Source organism: Schistocerca serialis, chromosome 3 (assembly GCF_023864345.2).
Source record: "Schistocerca serialis cubense isolate TAMUIC-IGC-003099 chromosome 3, iqSchSeri2.2, whole genome shotgun sequence".
NCBI lineage: Eukaryota > Metazoa > Arthropoda > Insecta > Orthoptera > Acrididae > Schistocerca > Schistocerca serialis.
In genome coordinates, this window is record NC_064640.1 from 910485988 (window position 1) to 910504208 (window position 18221).

General features: G+C 45.2%; 1 protein-coding gene and 1 pseudogene across 1 annotated transcript in view; both read right to left on the minus strand.

The window, feature by feature from the left end:
• Positions 1-18221, minus strand: part of LOC126471316 (dystrophin-like) — a 293208-nt gene that overhangs the window by 191624 nt on the left and 83363 nt on the right. The gene's annotated exons all lie outside the window — the stretch shown is intronic.
• On the minus strand, positions 16361-16478 carry LOC126471820 (5S ribosomal RNA; annotated as a pseudogene).

Sequence of the window (18221 nt, forward strand, 5' to 3'; positions counted from 1 at the left end):
AGAGATTCATTAGACACCCCTGGAAAATGGAAAACTAACTCCACGATTTCGTCGCTCCAGCAGGGCAACACATTCTGGAGGACATATACAACACACGATCGCACAGATAGAGCCATAAGCACGTGAGTACGGTCAACAGAGCGTGCACGATGTCAGCGTTAGTACCGTGTATACCCTCCTTTTGCTGCAATGCAGGCTGCAATTCTCCCACTGAGACGATCATAGAGGTGCGGAATGTAGTCTTGCGGAATGGCCTGCCATGCAGTTTTCACCAGGTGCCTCAGCTGGGCCACAGTTCGTGCCGGCCGTGCATCCACGCAGGAAGATATTTCATCCGGTCCCGAACATGCTCAAAGGGGGACAGATCTGTGGACTGCGCTGGCCAGGGTAGTTGACGTACACCTTCAAGAGTGCGTTGGGTGGCACGGGATACATGTGGACGTTCACTGTCGTGTTGGGAAAGCACATGACCTTGCCTGTCCACGAACGGTAGCACGATGGGTTGGATGACGGTTTGAATGTTCCCTCGACAATCTCCAGAGAAGTACAGCCAGTGTACGATACTGCTCCCCCACACCATGATGCCGTGTGTTGCCCCTTTGTGCCTTTGTCGTATACACTCCTGATTTTGGCGCTCACCTGCACGATGCTACACACGCGTACGACCATCACTGGCACCGAGGCAGAAGCGACTCTCATCACTGAAGACGACATGTCTCCATTCGTGCTTCCATAAACGCCTGTCGCATCACTGGAGGCGGACTGAACGATGTTGCTGCACGAGTGGAAGACGACCTAACGGTACGTGGGACCGTAGCCCTGCTTCATGGAGACGGTTACGAATGGTTCTCGCTGATATCCCTGGGGCAACGGTGTCCCCAAGTAGTTGTGAAGTGACGGTGCGGTCCAGTACGGCGACGGTCTCGTGCGTCGCCGCTGTCTGGACCCAGGTTGACGGGCACGTGCATCGTCTGCTTCTGTGGAGATCCCACGCCCCATGTGCTGCGCAATTCTGCGGTACGTCCACCCGACATCCTGCGGGCCCACAATACGCCCTCGCTCAAACTCCGTCAGTTGCACAAAACGTTAACGTAGACGCTGTTGAGGTATGCTAACAATGTTGCAGACACAGACGGAGCTCCGTATGCTACGGCAAACAAGTTGCCACTGGCTCTGGCGGTGACCCAACTGCTGCGTAGCTAGCAACATTCCACGGCCGATAACGCGCTTTCTGGTGTATCCGCAGCGCTGCGCGTTTGATCATCGCTTCCACCGCCCTCTCCTAGTGTCCGGTGCAAGTATGGCGGGGTCTGATTCACTTGCGTCAATGTGTTCGATTTTCATTTTCCAAAAGTGTATATGGGGGCGATCAAAGGGTTACTGTTCGAATGACGTACAGGCAAAATCGCCGTGAGCACTGAGCCAATTATCCCACCGACGCACCAGGTTGAATATGTACGTTTGTTAAAACACCGTGTTCTACTATGTGAAGAAGTCCTTAACTGCCTGCTGCACATCCACGTTCGATGGAAAACGTCGACCCTTCGAGGCATTTTTAAGAGACCGAAGACGTGATAACAGAATGAGGAGAGCGTGTCTCCCATCTGAGTTGTCGTAACTTCAGGGATGTGGGGGCGTTCTTTATCGTGAAGCACCGCCACCCCTTGGCTACCATTCCACAACCGTGGTTTTCGACAGACATGCTACCCCGTACATATTCTTCATTCTCCGGTGGGTGCCTACCGGTGTTTGTCCTTCGGCAAAGAATAACAGCACGTTAGTCCAGTATGGACGCATTTGGTAATAAGGTCGCCGTAGTTCACGCTTCCGCATTTACCGGACGCACGTCGGAAAGACACGAATACCACACTAATCCCTAGCCTATATTTCAGTGCTCATATATCCGCATCGGAGTCACGCTACGTTGTATATATGCTCCGGCAACACCTTCAAGCGGAAACCTTCTGACCGCCCCTTATGGTATGCTTTCGCTAAATCTCTGAAAATGGCTAACAAGTGTTCATTTTTCTTAGGGATTTATGAATGTCGGTTGTTAAAAGCATAAGAATTTCGTTTGTGTTCATTACTCTTCTCCAGCTTAATTGGTAAGGAGACAGAACGCCTGTCTTTTCCGCTCACCACTCCACCCTTTTTACTGTTTTGTGTGTGCACCTTAACAAAGTTATCGGTCTATAGGTTTTAATCTTACTACTAATCTTATTATTAATGGAAAGTAGACGACGACCAGAGGGAAATGGACAGATGGAGAATCGTTGTCTGTGCAAAATTAATGGGAATGGATGATTATCAATAGTCAAAGATAGTCTCATATCGAGACAGTGAACATTAGATTCTCGCGTTGGTGCCACGTGCAAATTAGTAGTTTTGCTATTATTTCCTCCGACCTCTTGAGAGGTGTCAAGAGTGTGTCTGTACAGTATGAACGGTTGTGGTGAATGCTGACACTCGTAACCTGTACAATAGTCTCTCGAGTTATTGTGGATGATTACAAGATGAAGTGACGGGAAGTTATGAAACCAGACCGAACACATGTGACGAAGAATTCTTTTACTAGCAGGATTCTAACAGGTTACCTATAAACCGACCCTGGCTATAGAGTGGGGTGCGTGGCACACTGTAGCCAATGGGAAATTGATGGCAGTTGTACTAGAAAGCAGTTGCCTTCCAACGAAACCTTGCCGTCAAAGCAAATAACATTTTATTTCAAGTTCAAGACTTAAGCAGAAAGTGTTGACTTACGTACACCTCTTATTTCAGAGCCGGAACGGTTAAACAGGGTACCAAAACATAAGAATTCTGCAACATTTTGCTTTTACGCATTTATACGTTATCAGCTCAAAGACAAGAAGTGAGATGTAACCGGCTGAAGACAAAATTCATAGAGGCTAGTAAATCAAAGCAATCTTTGTCCCAAAAACCCAAGCGAAACCAGACACACGAGTTAGATGAACGCAGTGCGAACTGTCTGTGCCAGACGCAATATAATTTTTTATAAAAGGAAAACGATAAAACTTTACTCAAAATGTGTTACTTGTACGTGACTCGCTTATCACGCAGAGATGTTGATGTGGATATAAAACGAGTATAATGAAAAAAATATATATATATTAGAAGTCCATATGAATTAACGAATTTATACCCAAGAAGTGCCGTCCGTAATAAAGTTCCACGTCGTCGCTCAACGATTACAATGAGAAAAAAGGTTCAAATGACTCTGAGCACTATGCGACTTAACTTCTGAGGTCATCAGTCGCCTAGAACTTAGAACTAATTAAACCTAACTAACCTAAGGACATCACACACATCCATGCCCGAGGCAGGATTCGAACCCGCGACCGTAGCGGTCGCTCGGCTCCAGACTGTGGCGTCTAGAACCGCACGGCCACTCCGGCCGGCAGAGAAAAGGTATCACATCCCAAATGAAGCGGATAAAATGATATTTCACCGCCAACTAAGTGGTTCAGCTGCTCCGATAAAATTCAGTACATACAAAAAAAGCTTAAAATGATAAGCTATAGTGTTTATCTAAAGGAATCTTACTTAGAATTTGAAAAATGAATATCGCTTGGGCAAATTTTATATACTGTAGGCGACTACGAATGTCACAATTTTGCAACTATCTTAATTTAAAATTAAATAACTTCCGGTGATTAAACTATGTATCACTTCATTAATGCACTCAGTAATGTGAGGGAATATGCTTTAAAAAATTGGATCACGTTTTCCTTTTTGTGTTGAGATCACCTTCTCTTCGCTGTTCTTCCAGCATTTAACAACGGTTGCTATCTGCAGCATCACACATGTATTAAGTTTTTGGATCCGTCTGCGCACGTAGTTTGTTTTCATATGAGTTCTAGTGCACATTATTGGAAAATAGTCTGAAGATAATTCTAGTTGGCGAGTCGTTTTTGGGGGTGAGGTGGGAGTAGCAAGTGGGCCAGGAGCAGAGGTGATATAACCCACTTGCTAACTTACTAAAACATGTATTTTGCATTGTTTCAGACACAAATATCAAAATTAACAATTATAAATTTGGAAGAAATCTATCTGCGCATCACGTTCTAAACTGTGCATTTTGTTATCACACATAGATCTTCAAGGTGTTGAAACAGGAACCGTACGTAAGTCAAAATATTATGCAGAAATATAAAATTCGTATATAGGGGATAAAGGCAACGAATCGATTTATTTATTCGTCAAACAATACGTTAAAACGTACAACTGAAAGTAAATGCCGTTTCGAAAAACTGTCTGTGTGGAAGCAAACAAAAAAGTAGGCGCCGATAAAGTTTACGGGCGACAGCACGACAGGAATTATCACTAGCGCGCTCTAAGCGCCATACGTAAGCACCATCACTGTGTAGCACAGCTTCGCGCATTTGTATTTCCAGAACTAGCTACGCTTTCGCTGCGAGCACAGGGGTTTTTGCCGCGTACAGATGTTATGGAAATGCGATGCGAGGCATTGTATAAATACCTGTTCCTAGCGAGGACTTGCTGACGACTGCAGGCAGCAAAATAATGCAACAGGCTGCTGCGGTCGGACGACAGAGCGACAAAAATGTGCATTAAAAACACTGTTTTCGTCCAACAGTACTGCAATGACTTCAGCTTCACTTCTGCTTCCTCGGGAAAAATAAAATAAAATCGGCAACTATACCCAACAGCGCGCTACCAGGGCATTCCCGGTTTACAAAATGTTCCACCTATATTTAAACTACACGCTGTAATTGTACATCTGTGAGTCAACAGCTGTGTCAGAAACTGACGTAGCTCTCTCTCCCAGCTAGACCAACGAAGAGAGAGATACGCCGTAAGCACCAGTAGATTTTATAGGAATTTTCTCTAGTGTTTCGGCAGATATTTGCAGTTTCGCTTATGCATTCTGTACCTGGTGTCAGCTCAGACAACTAGTGCTCGTCACATATTTCGTGCAAAACCCAGTGACAACAGAAAGCGTTGGCCTGTTTCCCAGCACCAACAAAATTATTTTTTAATCGGGATTTTACTTGTCTATTCGATAGAGCGCTTCCAAATTTGTCTAGTCCAATATTTATTTTATTGATATGTATTAACAGCGACACTAAAACATGAAGAATAAACAGTAATCCAGCAGCGACTGAGTAGCGCCGGATGGTTGGCGGTAGTAGTCAGTTGCCGGCCCTGGTGGCCGAGCGGTTCTAGGCGCTACAGTCTGGAACCGCGTGACCGCTACGGTCGCAGGTTCGAATCCTGCCTCGGGCATGGATGTGTGTGATATCCTTAGGTTACTTAGGTTTAAGTAGTTCTAAGTTCTAGGGGATTGATGACCTCAGATATTAAGTCCTATACTGCTCAGAGCCATTTGAACCATTTAGCAGTCAGTTCGGGCCAGGCCAGTTTAGTTGCTGCTAGTGTACAATTTATGCTTCGTGTTTTACTGCCCCTTTACATACGTATTGATAAAATTAATGTCGAAATAGACTAATCTGGGACCACTCTATCGAATCGGCACGTAAAATTCAGCAATACAAATAATTTTGTCTGTAAAGGAAAACAACCGACGCTTTCTGTTGGCACTGGAGGTCACATGTAAAGACGTGATGAGCACTAGTTCTCTGAGCTGACTTCAGTTACACAACGCAAAAACGAAATTGCAAATACCTGCTGAAACACCAGAGAAAGCACCTGATGACTCTTACGGGTCACCTTCTATATACACACATTGGAGGCCATTAAATATGCAACACCGTGGAAGGGGCATGCCACGAATGTAAAACTGCGCTAAGTTTACTGCATCATTGAATACGCAAATGATTAGGATTTCAGTGCAACGGCAGGAAGTAGGTGGGATTAACGCCACCTGACGTACATTCCGTAAATAAGAAAAGATTACGAGATACTCAGTGTCTTGCCGGATCTTGAAGGTCCCATGCAACTAGTGTCCGAGAGGATGGAGCTCATTATTTGCTAGGGCGTGTAGGATCGTACAGCCCTGACACGTATCTCGAGTGAGGAAATGGCTTTGTTTACAGCAAGAGAGTAACCAGACGGTGAGCGTGACGACTTTTGAGCACCACGGACTATTAGCAGGACAGCACTGTTGTGGATCCCCTCGATGTGGCAGCAGAGGTAAAGAACGATGACAGTGGTACACCTAGCGACAACGTTTGGACATCGATGTGGCTGCAGGTAGTTTTATCGGATTAGTCTCGATTCTACGCAGGGAATGACTATGGGCGTATTCACGTGCGGAGGCTCCGAGGAAAATGAACGTTGCCAAACTGCATTCGTTATCATAATACCAACAGCTGACACGGTGGCATCGGGTGCCATTGAGTTCACAGCACGGTCGCCCCTGGCTGAAAACAGCACGTAATTTGGATGTCAGTCGTTACATTTCGGACATGTTAAGACCAGTGGCTAAACATTACTTTCGATGTGTGTCTGACGTGGAACACCCACTGTGATCAACAGGATGGTAAAACCACCACTCACCCGTTACGAGGAAGTGGGAGAATTAAATGTGATTCGACAAGCAGCCCGGGCGAAGGCATGCAACGACCGTGATGTTACTGAAATTTACAACAAGCTAAATTAAAAATACGTGCCAAGAAAGAGGCAATAGGTCAGAGGGCAAGAGGTTTGTTGCTATGCCACACAATGGCGGATTTTCCGACCGAATTGCGCAAACCACCATAAAAACTAAAGTAAAAACTGGATCTGAAACGAAAGGTACATCTGGTTCTAGGCTACGTCACAAAGCAAATATTTAGAATCTGCTGCCTATAGGACCGGCTGCCGCGGCTGTGGTAAGTTTTATATTGGTCAGACGGGAAGGAATTTCAAGATTCGTTTTAGAAAGCACACGTATAGCCAAAATAAGAGAGCATTCGGTACACATTTGGCTGGAAGAAATAGAAATCTTCGTACACAGAAAACGGCAGCCGGGATTTCCGCAGAATGAACAGAATGAGTTTAACCAGAATGCTCATTCTGATGTCTACTGGTCTGAGCAGCGTCGAGTGCTGTAGGAGGGTGGCGCGTGGCCGTAAGCGCCGGCCACCAGCGGCAATGAGACTGGGAATTCTTCCGCAAGCTCCACCACAGGAGAACAAAAACTTCTTACAGAAAAGCCACGAGGCTCCGCCAGTGACAGTCCACTCCGAGCGTGTTATCAACTATAGAGATTTTAATCAGGTCACAGTATTTTTAATAATCTTTCACTTCCGGTTATATTTAATTGTTTTGTCATACTGAATGGTTTCGATTTATATTACTTTGCCAGGTTAGAAACCTCTTATTTTTACTCTTCACACGTTTTATATGCATTTTAAGTGTGGATTTTATTTCCATATATTGCGTGTCAGTTCCTGTTTTATTGTCAGGCGCTCTTTTTGCCATGTGAAATAAGTTAATTAATGACTACGTATAGTGCATTTTAACTATTCAATTTACGATACTGATTACTCATGTTCCCCAGCATTCGTGTACTCTACTGGCATCACTTATTTGAATAAATACAGGACGCACCCTGGTCATTACTAGCATTTACTAAGCACCTGTGTACATAGAGTGAAGACACTTGCATCAGCATATTTTTATGGCATGTATGGCTGACTTGCACGACTGGTAATCGTGTTAGTGTTCCTTTTTAATTTTCTTATGTGTCACAAGGCCTGTTGTAGAAATTGCTCCAGGTAATTGGTTCAAATGGCTCTGAGCACTATGGGACTTAACTTCTATGGTCATCAGTCCCCTAGAACTTAGAATTACTTAAACCTAACTAACCTAAGGACATCACACAACACCCAGTCATCACGAGGTAGAGAAAATCCCTGACCCCGCCGGGAATCGAACCCGGGCGTGGGAAGCGAGAACGCTACAGCACGACCACGAGCTGCGGACTCCAGGTAATTCAACTTAGATTGCTACACCACTGTTTTTCTATTTGTAACAGATCTGAAGTTGGCAATGGCCGAAAGCAGTAATTGTGAATTGTACAGTTCACGTGATGAAGACGGACGGTTACAAATAAAGTGATCGCTGACTCATTTAGAGACTTTATGTCCTCAGCTGATAAATTTGAAGCAATATATAAAGTGTCCATACTCTTCTTGTTGCAACTGAAAGTGGAATAATGCTCGCGATCACCAATTTTTTCAAGTGCTGTATGTGTGCAAATGTAGCACAAAGCCTTTCTCGATGTACAGAACAATATATCCCGTCTATCGATCGTTGTGATTTTTTGCTCTTTCACTGTCAACTATATTTTTAAGTTCTTTCTGCAAGGAGTTGTAATGTCATTTCGTGGCAAATTTACTGTACCCGTCGAATATGCGACTGTCATACCCACTCATCTTTGAAAGCTTGTGACGACAGATAGCTAGACTGCCTCCGTTTCTGCGAACAGCCACTGAGCCTGTGAACGTCCTTCATACCACGAGCAAATAGCGGATCCTGCCGCACTAAAGAGAAATGTGCCGACCGAAACTGCCACACTGCGAGACTGAATGAAATGGCTTTTGAGACAGACCGGGCAAAGCCGAGACAGACCGAGCCTCAGCCCTTACACCCCTCTCTGCTGCCACGCCCAGCCCTCTTTTAAACCATAGATACAAAGGCGCCAGAGACGTTGACCGAAGGCAAAAAGTACTGTCGATCCATGATGGGATATCGATACATCATTACTAGCTGCACTGGATCAAGCACGTTTCCACAGATTCATACTCTTTGCCATTAGTCAACGTCAGTGGCCCTTGTGGGATTAAAACGATGGAACGTGTAATGTAGCTTCACTCTGTTGCTTTACTCTGGAGACGGCCGAAAGGTATAGGGCAGAAGTATTTGCGGGAGAATACGAATAAGAAGAAGAAACAGAGTTTATGTGGCTGCACACTGCAAGTTTAATGGATCATGAACGTAGCTGCTTACACTTAACAGAACTGAATTAATACTAACACAATAACAAGTTACATGATATACGCTGAACTTGTAAAAGACCATACAGAATTTATTCTACGGAGGTACTGCCACGAGCTGTCGTGTCTGCAGAGTAGTGTGCCGGTTAGCGTCGCTAACTGGTGTGCTGCAGGCCGCTAGTTCAAATCTGACTACCAGCAATTTTTTCTTATTTCGTATTTATCATTTCTGGACGCTTCTTGAAATATCTTCTATTTCTATATCTGCAATATCGAACAGTACTATATTTTGAATTATTCGATGTACGAATAAATAACTACACTCGCCGCCCAAAAGGTCAGTTCTCTTCTGGTTGTTCATAAGTGTGGCAGTCACTGGCGATCCCGCTTTCAGATTTGGACTAGAGTGTGGTTACGATATGACACTGTTTGGTGGAGATGCAGGGTATTTCATGGTACATACACGATGTGATCAAAAGTATCCGGACACCTGGCTGAAAATGACTTACAAGTTCGTGGCGTCCTCCACCGGTAATGGTGGAATTCAATATGGCGTTAGCCCACCCTTGATGACAGCTTCCACTATCGCAGGCATACGTTCAATCAGGTGCTGGAAGATTTCTTGGGGAATGGCAGCCCATTCTTCACGGATTGCTGCACTGAGGAGGGCTATCGATGTCGGTCAGCGAGGCTTGGCACGAAGTCGGCGTTCCAAAACATCCCAAAAGTGTTCTATACGATTCAGGTCAAGACTCCGTGCAGGCCAGTCCATTACAGCGATGTAATTGTCTTGTAAACACTTCGCCACAGGCCGTGCATTATGAACAGGTGATCGATCATGTTGAAAGATGCAATCGTCATTCCCGAATTGATCTTCAACAGTGGGAAGCAAGAAGGTGCTTAAAACATCAATAAAAGCCTGTGCTGTGATAGTGCCACTCAAAACAACATGGGGTGCAAGCCCCCTCCACGAAAAACACGACCACACCTAGTGAATGGCGATGGTGTCTGCCCTGATTCAAAATGCTAGTATGTATACGACTATAGGATACTATAGTTATATGAACATTTGAAACATAAGATATTTCAACAACCTTCCAGAAATGATAAATACGAAATAATAAATAACTGCTGGTGGTCGAATCTGAAACAGCGACCCGCAGCAGACCAGCCGCCAACGCTAACCACAACATAACAATGCAAGATCACACAATTCGTGGTAATGCACCAAAGCTGTGCCCACAGCCAAAGTTCCGAAAATTACAAAGTTCCTCGTAGAAGGCATCATTCTGAAGGATGGAGCACCTCGTGTAATGATCCCTGATTGTGGAAAAGTTTTACAGTCGATACTAGCCTCGGACGTAATTTCACGTTTCGACATCACCCACACAATGACAACTGCCTACCATCCACAGACGAATGGTCTCACAGAACGTCTTTAATAAGAAGTTCACAGGTATGCTCTCAATGAATACTGATGTCGAAAAGAAAGACTGGGATACAATACTATCCGTCGTGACATTCACATACAACACAGTGAAGCAAGACGCTACAAGCTTCACACCGTTCTTTTTGTTCCATGATCGCGAAGCCGAAACGATAATGGATACACTATTCCCGTTTCAACCGGACGACACTTAGGATGGTTACGCGAAACACCTCATGACTTGGACTGATGAAGCCAGAAAGCTGGCTCACATATGGAGACTGGACGCTCAGCAGAAAGACCTATAGCGCTATAACGCCAACCACTCTCCAGTGAGGTACACCCCGGGATGGTTGGTCCTTTGGAGACAGTGGGGCTATTGGAAAAGGTACTAAAGCGTTTCTTTGCACCTTATCATACTCTTCGTTGCTTGCCGAAGGTCACATATAAATTCGAGGATTATGAAGCTTCCTTAGAAGACAAAAGCGCAGATACGTCGTCCAAGTCCTCCGTATGCCGCCCTACTGCAGTCCACAGGCGCAAATGGGAGGTTCAAGGAAACTGAAAACGCACTCGACAGGGCGGATTAGGTTCGGTGCTCATCATAGAGAAGAGGATGTAAAAACACGACCAGAACTGGAGAATCCGCCAGCGCCACCATATAGAGGGCCAATGACAAGATCTAGCTAGATCGAAGGTATGGTCGTTTCCAATGAGGACTTCTGAAACAGCAAGACGCTGTTCCAGAGAGTAACGCCGCATGCAGTGTGGAGGTGAGCTTACGGGCATTGGCTGGTGTGCTGCGGGTCTGTTCAAAATGTGTGTGAAATCTTATGGGACTTAACTGCTGAGGTCATCAGTCTCTAAGCTTACACAATACTTAACTTAAATTATCATAAAGACAAACACACACACCTATGCCCGAGGGAGGACTCGAACCTCCGCCGGGTCCAGCCGCACAGTCCATGACTGCAGCGCCTTAGACTGCTCGGCTCATCTCAAGCGGCTGCTGCGGGTCTCTCGTTCAAACCCGACCACCAGCAATTATTTGCTATTTCTTATTTATCATTTCCGGAAGCTTCTTGAAATATCATATGTTTGTAGAGTTTGTATATTTGAAATATTCGATAGTTGTGAAATACTAGCGTTCTGGAATATTCGGTGGTTGTATAGGTCTAAATAATTACACTCGCCAACCGGGAGATCTGTTCTGTTCTAGCTGTACCTTCATGTTCGTAATAAACGTGTTTTCGGTTGGAAGTGTTGCACTTCATTGACGACCCTGCTTTCGGAATTGGAACTGAGTATGGATACGACATGAAAATATTAAAACAATATAAACTATACAGAGAAAAATGAAGGAATATTAAGATTTAACATCCCGCCGATGAAGACCTCATTAGAAACCCACACAGAGGGGTTATAAACAAAATTTTCCTGTCTACAGTACGACACAATTACTAAACGGTTATTGGTCTGAGCAAGGAGTAACGGAGACAAATATGTGCATTTAGGTCTGTTTCGTGTTATGTAATACGTAAGATGAATGCAGTCGGAGACGACATAGTGAGATCTGCCGAAACAAATGACTGTTGTTTGAGACATTCGATAATGAAATTCTATCTATACTAGCGAAAACATGGACCACAATATGGGATTAACTGCACAATGAGCCTTTGATGCCTTGGGGAGAAAACGGCGAATAGGCGTTTATTCACTACCACTACAAAGAATTATTTCTAAACAGGACAGGGGACGAGATGGAAAACTGCTGCACGAGAAATGGCCAGTTCCTGCATCTGACAGGGCGGTACAAAACGTATCGACGTTTGTAACGAGTCCAATACGGTTTTTCGCTGAAAGGACCTATCTGGCTTCTCTCTCGTAATCTGATGCATTAAATGCATCAGAGAGATATGCACAGAGCGCAACTCTATGGCACGCTGAAGCTTTACGCTCTTTGGCTGCATCAAGATTATATTTGGCAGGAGAGGGCGAAAGTCGATGACAGTATCACTGGTTTTCAGCAGTAGTAGATAAAGATTTACCAGAAGATACAGAAATCACGAAATTAACCTAATCGACATATTCCGCGATGTTCTCATAGCTTCCGACAGTTCTTCCAAGTTAACGTCTTGTTTTTTTTGTGGTAATGTACTATGGGATCAAACTGCTGAGGTCCTCGGTCCCTAGGCTTAAACAGTAATTAATCTAACTTAAACTAACTTACGCTAAGCAAAACACACACACACCCATGCCCATTGGAGGACTCGAACCTCCGACGGGGGAAGCCGCGCGAATCGTGACAAGGCAAATCAGGCCGCGCGAACCGTGACAAGGCGATCAGACCGCACGGCTACCCCGCGCGGCAGGTAATGGTTATTAATAGCATTAGCATTTATTATGGACAATATTAATTTTTCTGTTACCGTGACTGACGTTGACAAAGAAATGGTTACAAATGATCTGTGATAATGTTGACTTGTTCTGGAAGTCTTTATCACTCTACATTCTATTGCTTCAGCTTCTAACAGGGTCCTAGTCGGTAAGTTTTGGAACGCACAACTGCTTGCTCTACTGCCATCTTCTAGGTTGAAGGCAACGAGTTTCACATCCTCGTTACTGCTGCATAATGGCAGGTACGCTTATACAGGGTTCAAATGGTTCAAATGGCTCTGAGCACTATGGGACTTAATATCTGAGGTCATCAGGCCCCTAGACTTAGAACTACTTAAACCTAACTAACCTAAGGACATCACACACATCCATGCCCGGGGCAGGATTCGAACCTGCGACCGTAACGGTGGCGCAGCTTATACAGGGTGTAACGAATGTAAGTGCAGTTATTTATATATGTGGTACGTTAATATGTATGTTATAGTGGAAGTGGAAGATTAGGGAAGGTAAACCTTCCCTAGTGGATCTGCACCATCACTAAAATAATCACTGAGAGCTTATCACAAACCGAAAAAAAACACATCCACTAATGAAGGTGAACCATCACTGTACTCGGCTACGGAAAGTGTACAGCAGCATATTATCCACTAGTGAAGATGTATCATCGCTGCTCCCGTGTTATTAACGATGCGTCCAACAATGCTACCACACATCAGCATGAATATAATTGTCGTCAGCTCGTTATTGTTATGTTATACAGCAGTGCAGTTATGGTTGACAGTAGTGCAACTGTGGTTGACAGTAGTGCAGTTACGGTTTACGGTAGTGCAGCTGTAGTTGAATCAGTGTTGTTCTACGAACATCGTAGAGTGGAACGGGGAAATCTTAGTTATAATTCTGTCTTTATGGACAGAGAAAAGTAGGAGTCACTTACCAGCAAGGCTAAATCACTAAAATATGGACGAAAGAGGGACGGCAACGACTACAAGTTTTCGAAGAGATATGATGTGTCGGAAGTGAATGGAGTAACCAAATTAATACAACCTGTAACTGAACACGGTAAGATTAAATACTATGCTTATGATTAAGAATTGTATGATAATCTGCATGATGATAATGTAATGCCTGGTCACAGTGGACGCGGTGAAATGCTTGAAGTCAAAGTTCTGTAGTGTAACATACAGGGATGTCCAAATTTATCTTAGTTTGTGTGAGCCTCGTCTGCAAACGCAAAAAGGTCAGAAAAAGGGAATGGTAGTGAAGCCAACGCTGTTCAAGAAGCTAAATTCCACATGTCAAGTTGATCTCATCGACTTCCAATCGCAACCAGATGGAGATTACAAATTCGTAATGATTTATCAGGACCACCTCACTAAATTCGTCGTTATCAGGCCACTGAAGTCCAAAACAGGTGAAGAGGTATGCCATAACATTATTGACATTTTTATGTTGTTAGGTGCTCCCTCAGTATTGAAGTCTGACAATGGTAGAGAGTTCGTTAGCAAAATAATGAGCAGCTTAACTGAACTATGGCCAAATTTTAAGATTGTCCACGGCAAACCAGGACACAGTCGGATCAAAGGCAGCGTAGAGCGAGCAAATCAAGACATAAAAAATATGCTAACTACATGGATGCCGGAGCACACCACCACAGTACAACACTGTGGATGTCCATCCTGTAGATTGGGTTTAAGGTGGGTTGACATTTCATCGTAGAGCAATGATCTTCTGGCCGACCGCCACTGCATGCAGGCAGCTGCTTCATCAGTGCCGATGATGCCATCATTCTGAAGGCAGGAGCCACGGAGACGGAACGCCATCTTCAACAATTTTTGGAATCCTCTGGCGGTAGTATCATCTCCAAGAACACCACTTTAATTACCTTCTCTCAGAGCGCTAACCCGCGACGGCCATTATTAATTTATTCAGCGTGAATTAAGGAGAGCGCTATGTAGGATTACTGAGGAGATGTCTGAACCAGATCGATTTCGTTTATCATTTCTGTGTCGCTACAGTCCGTGCTAGATGTGAAACAGGCTGGAAATAACGCTGGTCTCCCATGCCAATAAGTTTCATAGCTCTATTAATTGAAATAACTTTACTTTGAAATTCTGGAATGAGAACAAAACGAAAGTGAAAGCTAATGGATTTCTTCTACATTAAATTTTGAAAAAAAAAAGAGAAGACGACGAACCTCCGTTACTCGCCTCTTGAAACAATTACATTATTCAAAAGAAAGGAAAGTAATCAGCCAACTAAAATGGGAAGCTAACGCTTCCTTTTATTTGTGTATCAAATTGTTGACAATTGCTTCGGGACATTGTGTAAATGGTAATGAATTACACCTATAAAAGCTCCTGCACCGCGTTCCACCTTCTCTTACGCTCCAACTACGCTGCGCAACATGATTAGAAGATAACTTATTCGAAACGCCGTAATTGTCTCCCATTGCAACGTAGAAATTGGCTCAAAGGTGGCTGCAACTCTCCTCTGTAACTGCGCCGAAGCGTGGCGCCTGCCACTTTGGAGCGTCACCCTCGTGCTCGACGAAGCTTCAAGCAGCAAGGTGTCGACACATGTGCAAGAAAGGCCAGAGCTGATATCATGTCAGCTGTAAGGTGTTTTTATGGTCTTACATTGGCACTAAAATTCGGCCCAATGCCACCGTGGACGCGTCACACGATGGGAAGGTCGCCACACACCCTCTTACCCGCATTTCACCCCTTCGTTTGACGCCTCAGCCACGGAGGACAGAACCGCGACTTCTAGTACCAAAATCAAACAGGTTTCTAGCAGAGAAAAAACATTTCTAACACACGACCGCCCAGAATCGACACGAAAATGCCTCAGGAGGTGTGAATGAAACCACCCCTTCCAAAGGGGTGGTTTCGTGCTCGAAAACGATAGTTTGCAGTGTCATGTACAACAGGACGACGTTCTTGACAGATTTTACCACTGCTGACACCGCTTCCCCCCCGCGACGACATTTCAACCCGTTTATAAGGGCATCGGTAGGCTGGAACCATAACGAAGTGCTCTCATCCCTTTGGAGAATAGCGTAACTGTAAGTTTTGCTTTGGTATACACGATGGAGCCACTAGGGACAGTCAAAACCATTCGAGGAAATCTGAGCACGATCAGAAGCAGAAAAATGTTGTTTAGTCTTTTTCACCCCTCTGTGACGTATGTAAGAGGGGATGTGACACTGAAACGCACGTGAATAAAACGGCAATAGGTCTCTCTGAGGCCTCCCATTTCAGCAACAGCGTCAGTGCCACCTGCGCACCTATGTTGGGCACTTTAAAAATGTCTTTGTACAGAGACCTAGAGGGTGACAATTATTGAACAATATGAAAAAAAACGTAAATTAGTTACAAACTACGGCGTGCACACAATTTATTCAACACGTAAAAGCACTCCGTCTTCAGGCCACAAGTGGCCCATCGGGACCATCCGACCGCCGTGTCATCCACAACTGAGGATGCGGATAGGAGGGGCGTGTGGTCAGCACACCGCACTCCCGGTCGTTATGATAGTTTTCTTTGAACCGGAGCCGCTACTATTCGATCGAGTAGTTCCTCAGTTGACATCACGAGGCTGAGTGCACCCCGAAAAATGGCAACAGCATATGGCGGCCCGGATGGTCACCCATCCAAGTGCCGACCACGCCCGACAACGCTTAACTTCGGTGATCTGACGGGAACCGGTGTATCCACTGCGGCAAGGCCGTTGCCCTTATTCAACACGTAAACGTTACTAAATACATTGGGATTTAGGTTATGACATGTGCGATATGCCTGCCATCATTGGTGATGAAGTGGCGCAGGCGAATAGCGAAATTCTGCGTGACCCGCTGAAGTGTCGAAACATCGATGCTGACGTTGACCTCTAAAATGGCCGTTTTCACCTCAGCAATGGTTTTGCTGTTATTGTTGTACATCTTTTCTTTAAAATAGCCCCACAAAAGGAGTCGCATGTGTTCTGATCCGGAGAATAAGGCGGCCAATCGAGGCTCATGCCAGTCGCCTCTGGGTACCACAGAGCCAGAATGCTGTCCCCAAAGTACTCCTCCAGGACATCACTCTCCTGCTTCGATGGCGTCGAGCTCCGTCTTGCATGAACCACATCTCGTCGAAATCAAGGTCTCTTTAGGTACTGGGGATGAAATCATCTTCCAAAACCTTCACGTACCGTTTGGTAGTCACCGTGCCATCAAGGAATATCGCACCGGTTATTCTGTGACTGGAAATTGCACACCAGTCACCGTTGAGAGTGGCGAGACTTATCGATCGCGAAATGCGGTTTCTCAGTCCCCCAAACATGCCAATTTTCCTTGCTGACAGACCCAACCAAATGAAAGTGGGCTTCATCGCTAAACCATGCATGCGCATACTAATTCCCGTCATGCCCCACGGCCAACCGTGCAGCTTGAACGTCCTGACGCAAACGGTTCAGAAGTTATGACGATTTTATTCAATGTAGTCCACAAGTTGTCACCCTGTATCTCTACCCGCCGACTAGACAGACAACGCTTTCGCTACCCCTCTGATTTCCCATGCGGTCAGCAGACGCTAGTGTAGAGCGGGTTGCTTGTCCCGCCTGTGGGTAGGGATCGGTGAATAAGGATCTCTGGAGAGAGAATTTTAACAGTCCCCAACAAAGGTGCCCGAGTGCCACCAATGGTGTTGCCGAACTGGGGAGGGTCTTAAAGGTGTCCTTTGTCATTTCATTCACGTGCATGTCAATCTTCCATACACACTGCACAGGAAGGCGTGAGAAGTGAGGGATGAAAAAACAGAAACACCCTTTTCTGTTGCGGATCACGATCAAACTTCGTCGGATGGGTTTGAACGATCCCTAGTGTTTCCACCCTGTATACCAAAACTTACGGTCACGCTATATTCCAATGGGGTGAGGTCATGTTCAATGTGGATCCAGCTTTGCCATGTCCGTAGGAAGGGGTTGAGTCGTTCAGAGGGCGCCAACAGTGGCAAAATTTGTCTGTTGTATATCGTAGCCGGCCGCTGTGGCCGAGCGGTTCTAGGCGTTTCAGTCTGGAACCGCGCGACTGCTACGGTCGCAGGTTCGAATCCTGCTTCGTGCATGGATGTGTGTGATGTCCTTGGGTTAGTTAGGTTTAAGTAGTTCTAAGTTCTAGGGGACTGATGACCTCAGATGTTAAGTCCCATAGTGCTCAGAGCCATTTTGAACCTTAACGGTGGTGTGTTCGAAATTTTCCCTGGGTCACCAATTACAAATCAACATGATTTCTACGCTAGGCGTCGGGGTTCTGACATTCACCGCAGAGGCGTCAAACGAAGGTGCGAACTGTGGGTAAGAGTGAGTCCAGCGACCTTCCCATAGCGTAACACGTCCACAGTGGCGTTGGGCCTAGGTTTGGTGACATTTGGTGCCAATGTGGCATCATTAAACTACCTCACACCTCACATGAACTTGTGGGCTCTGACCTTTTATTA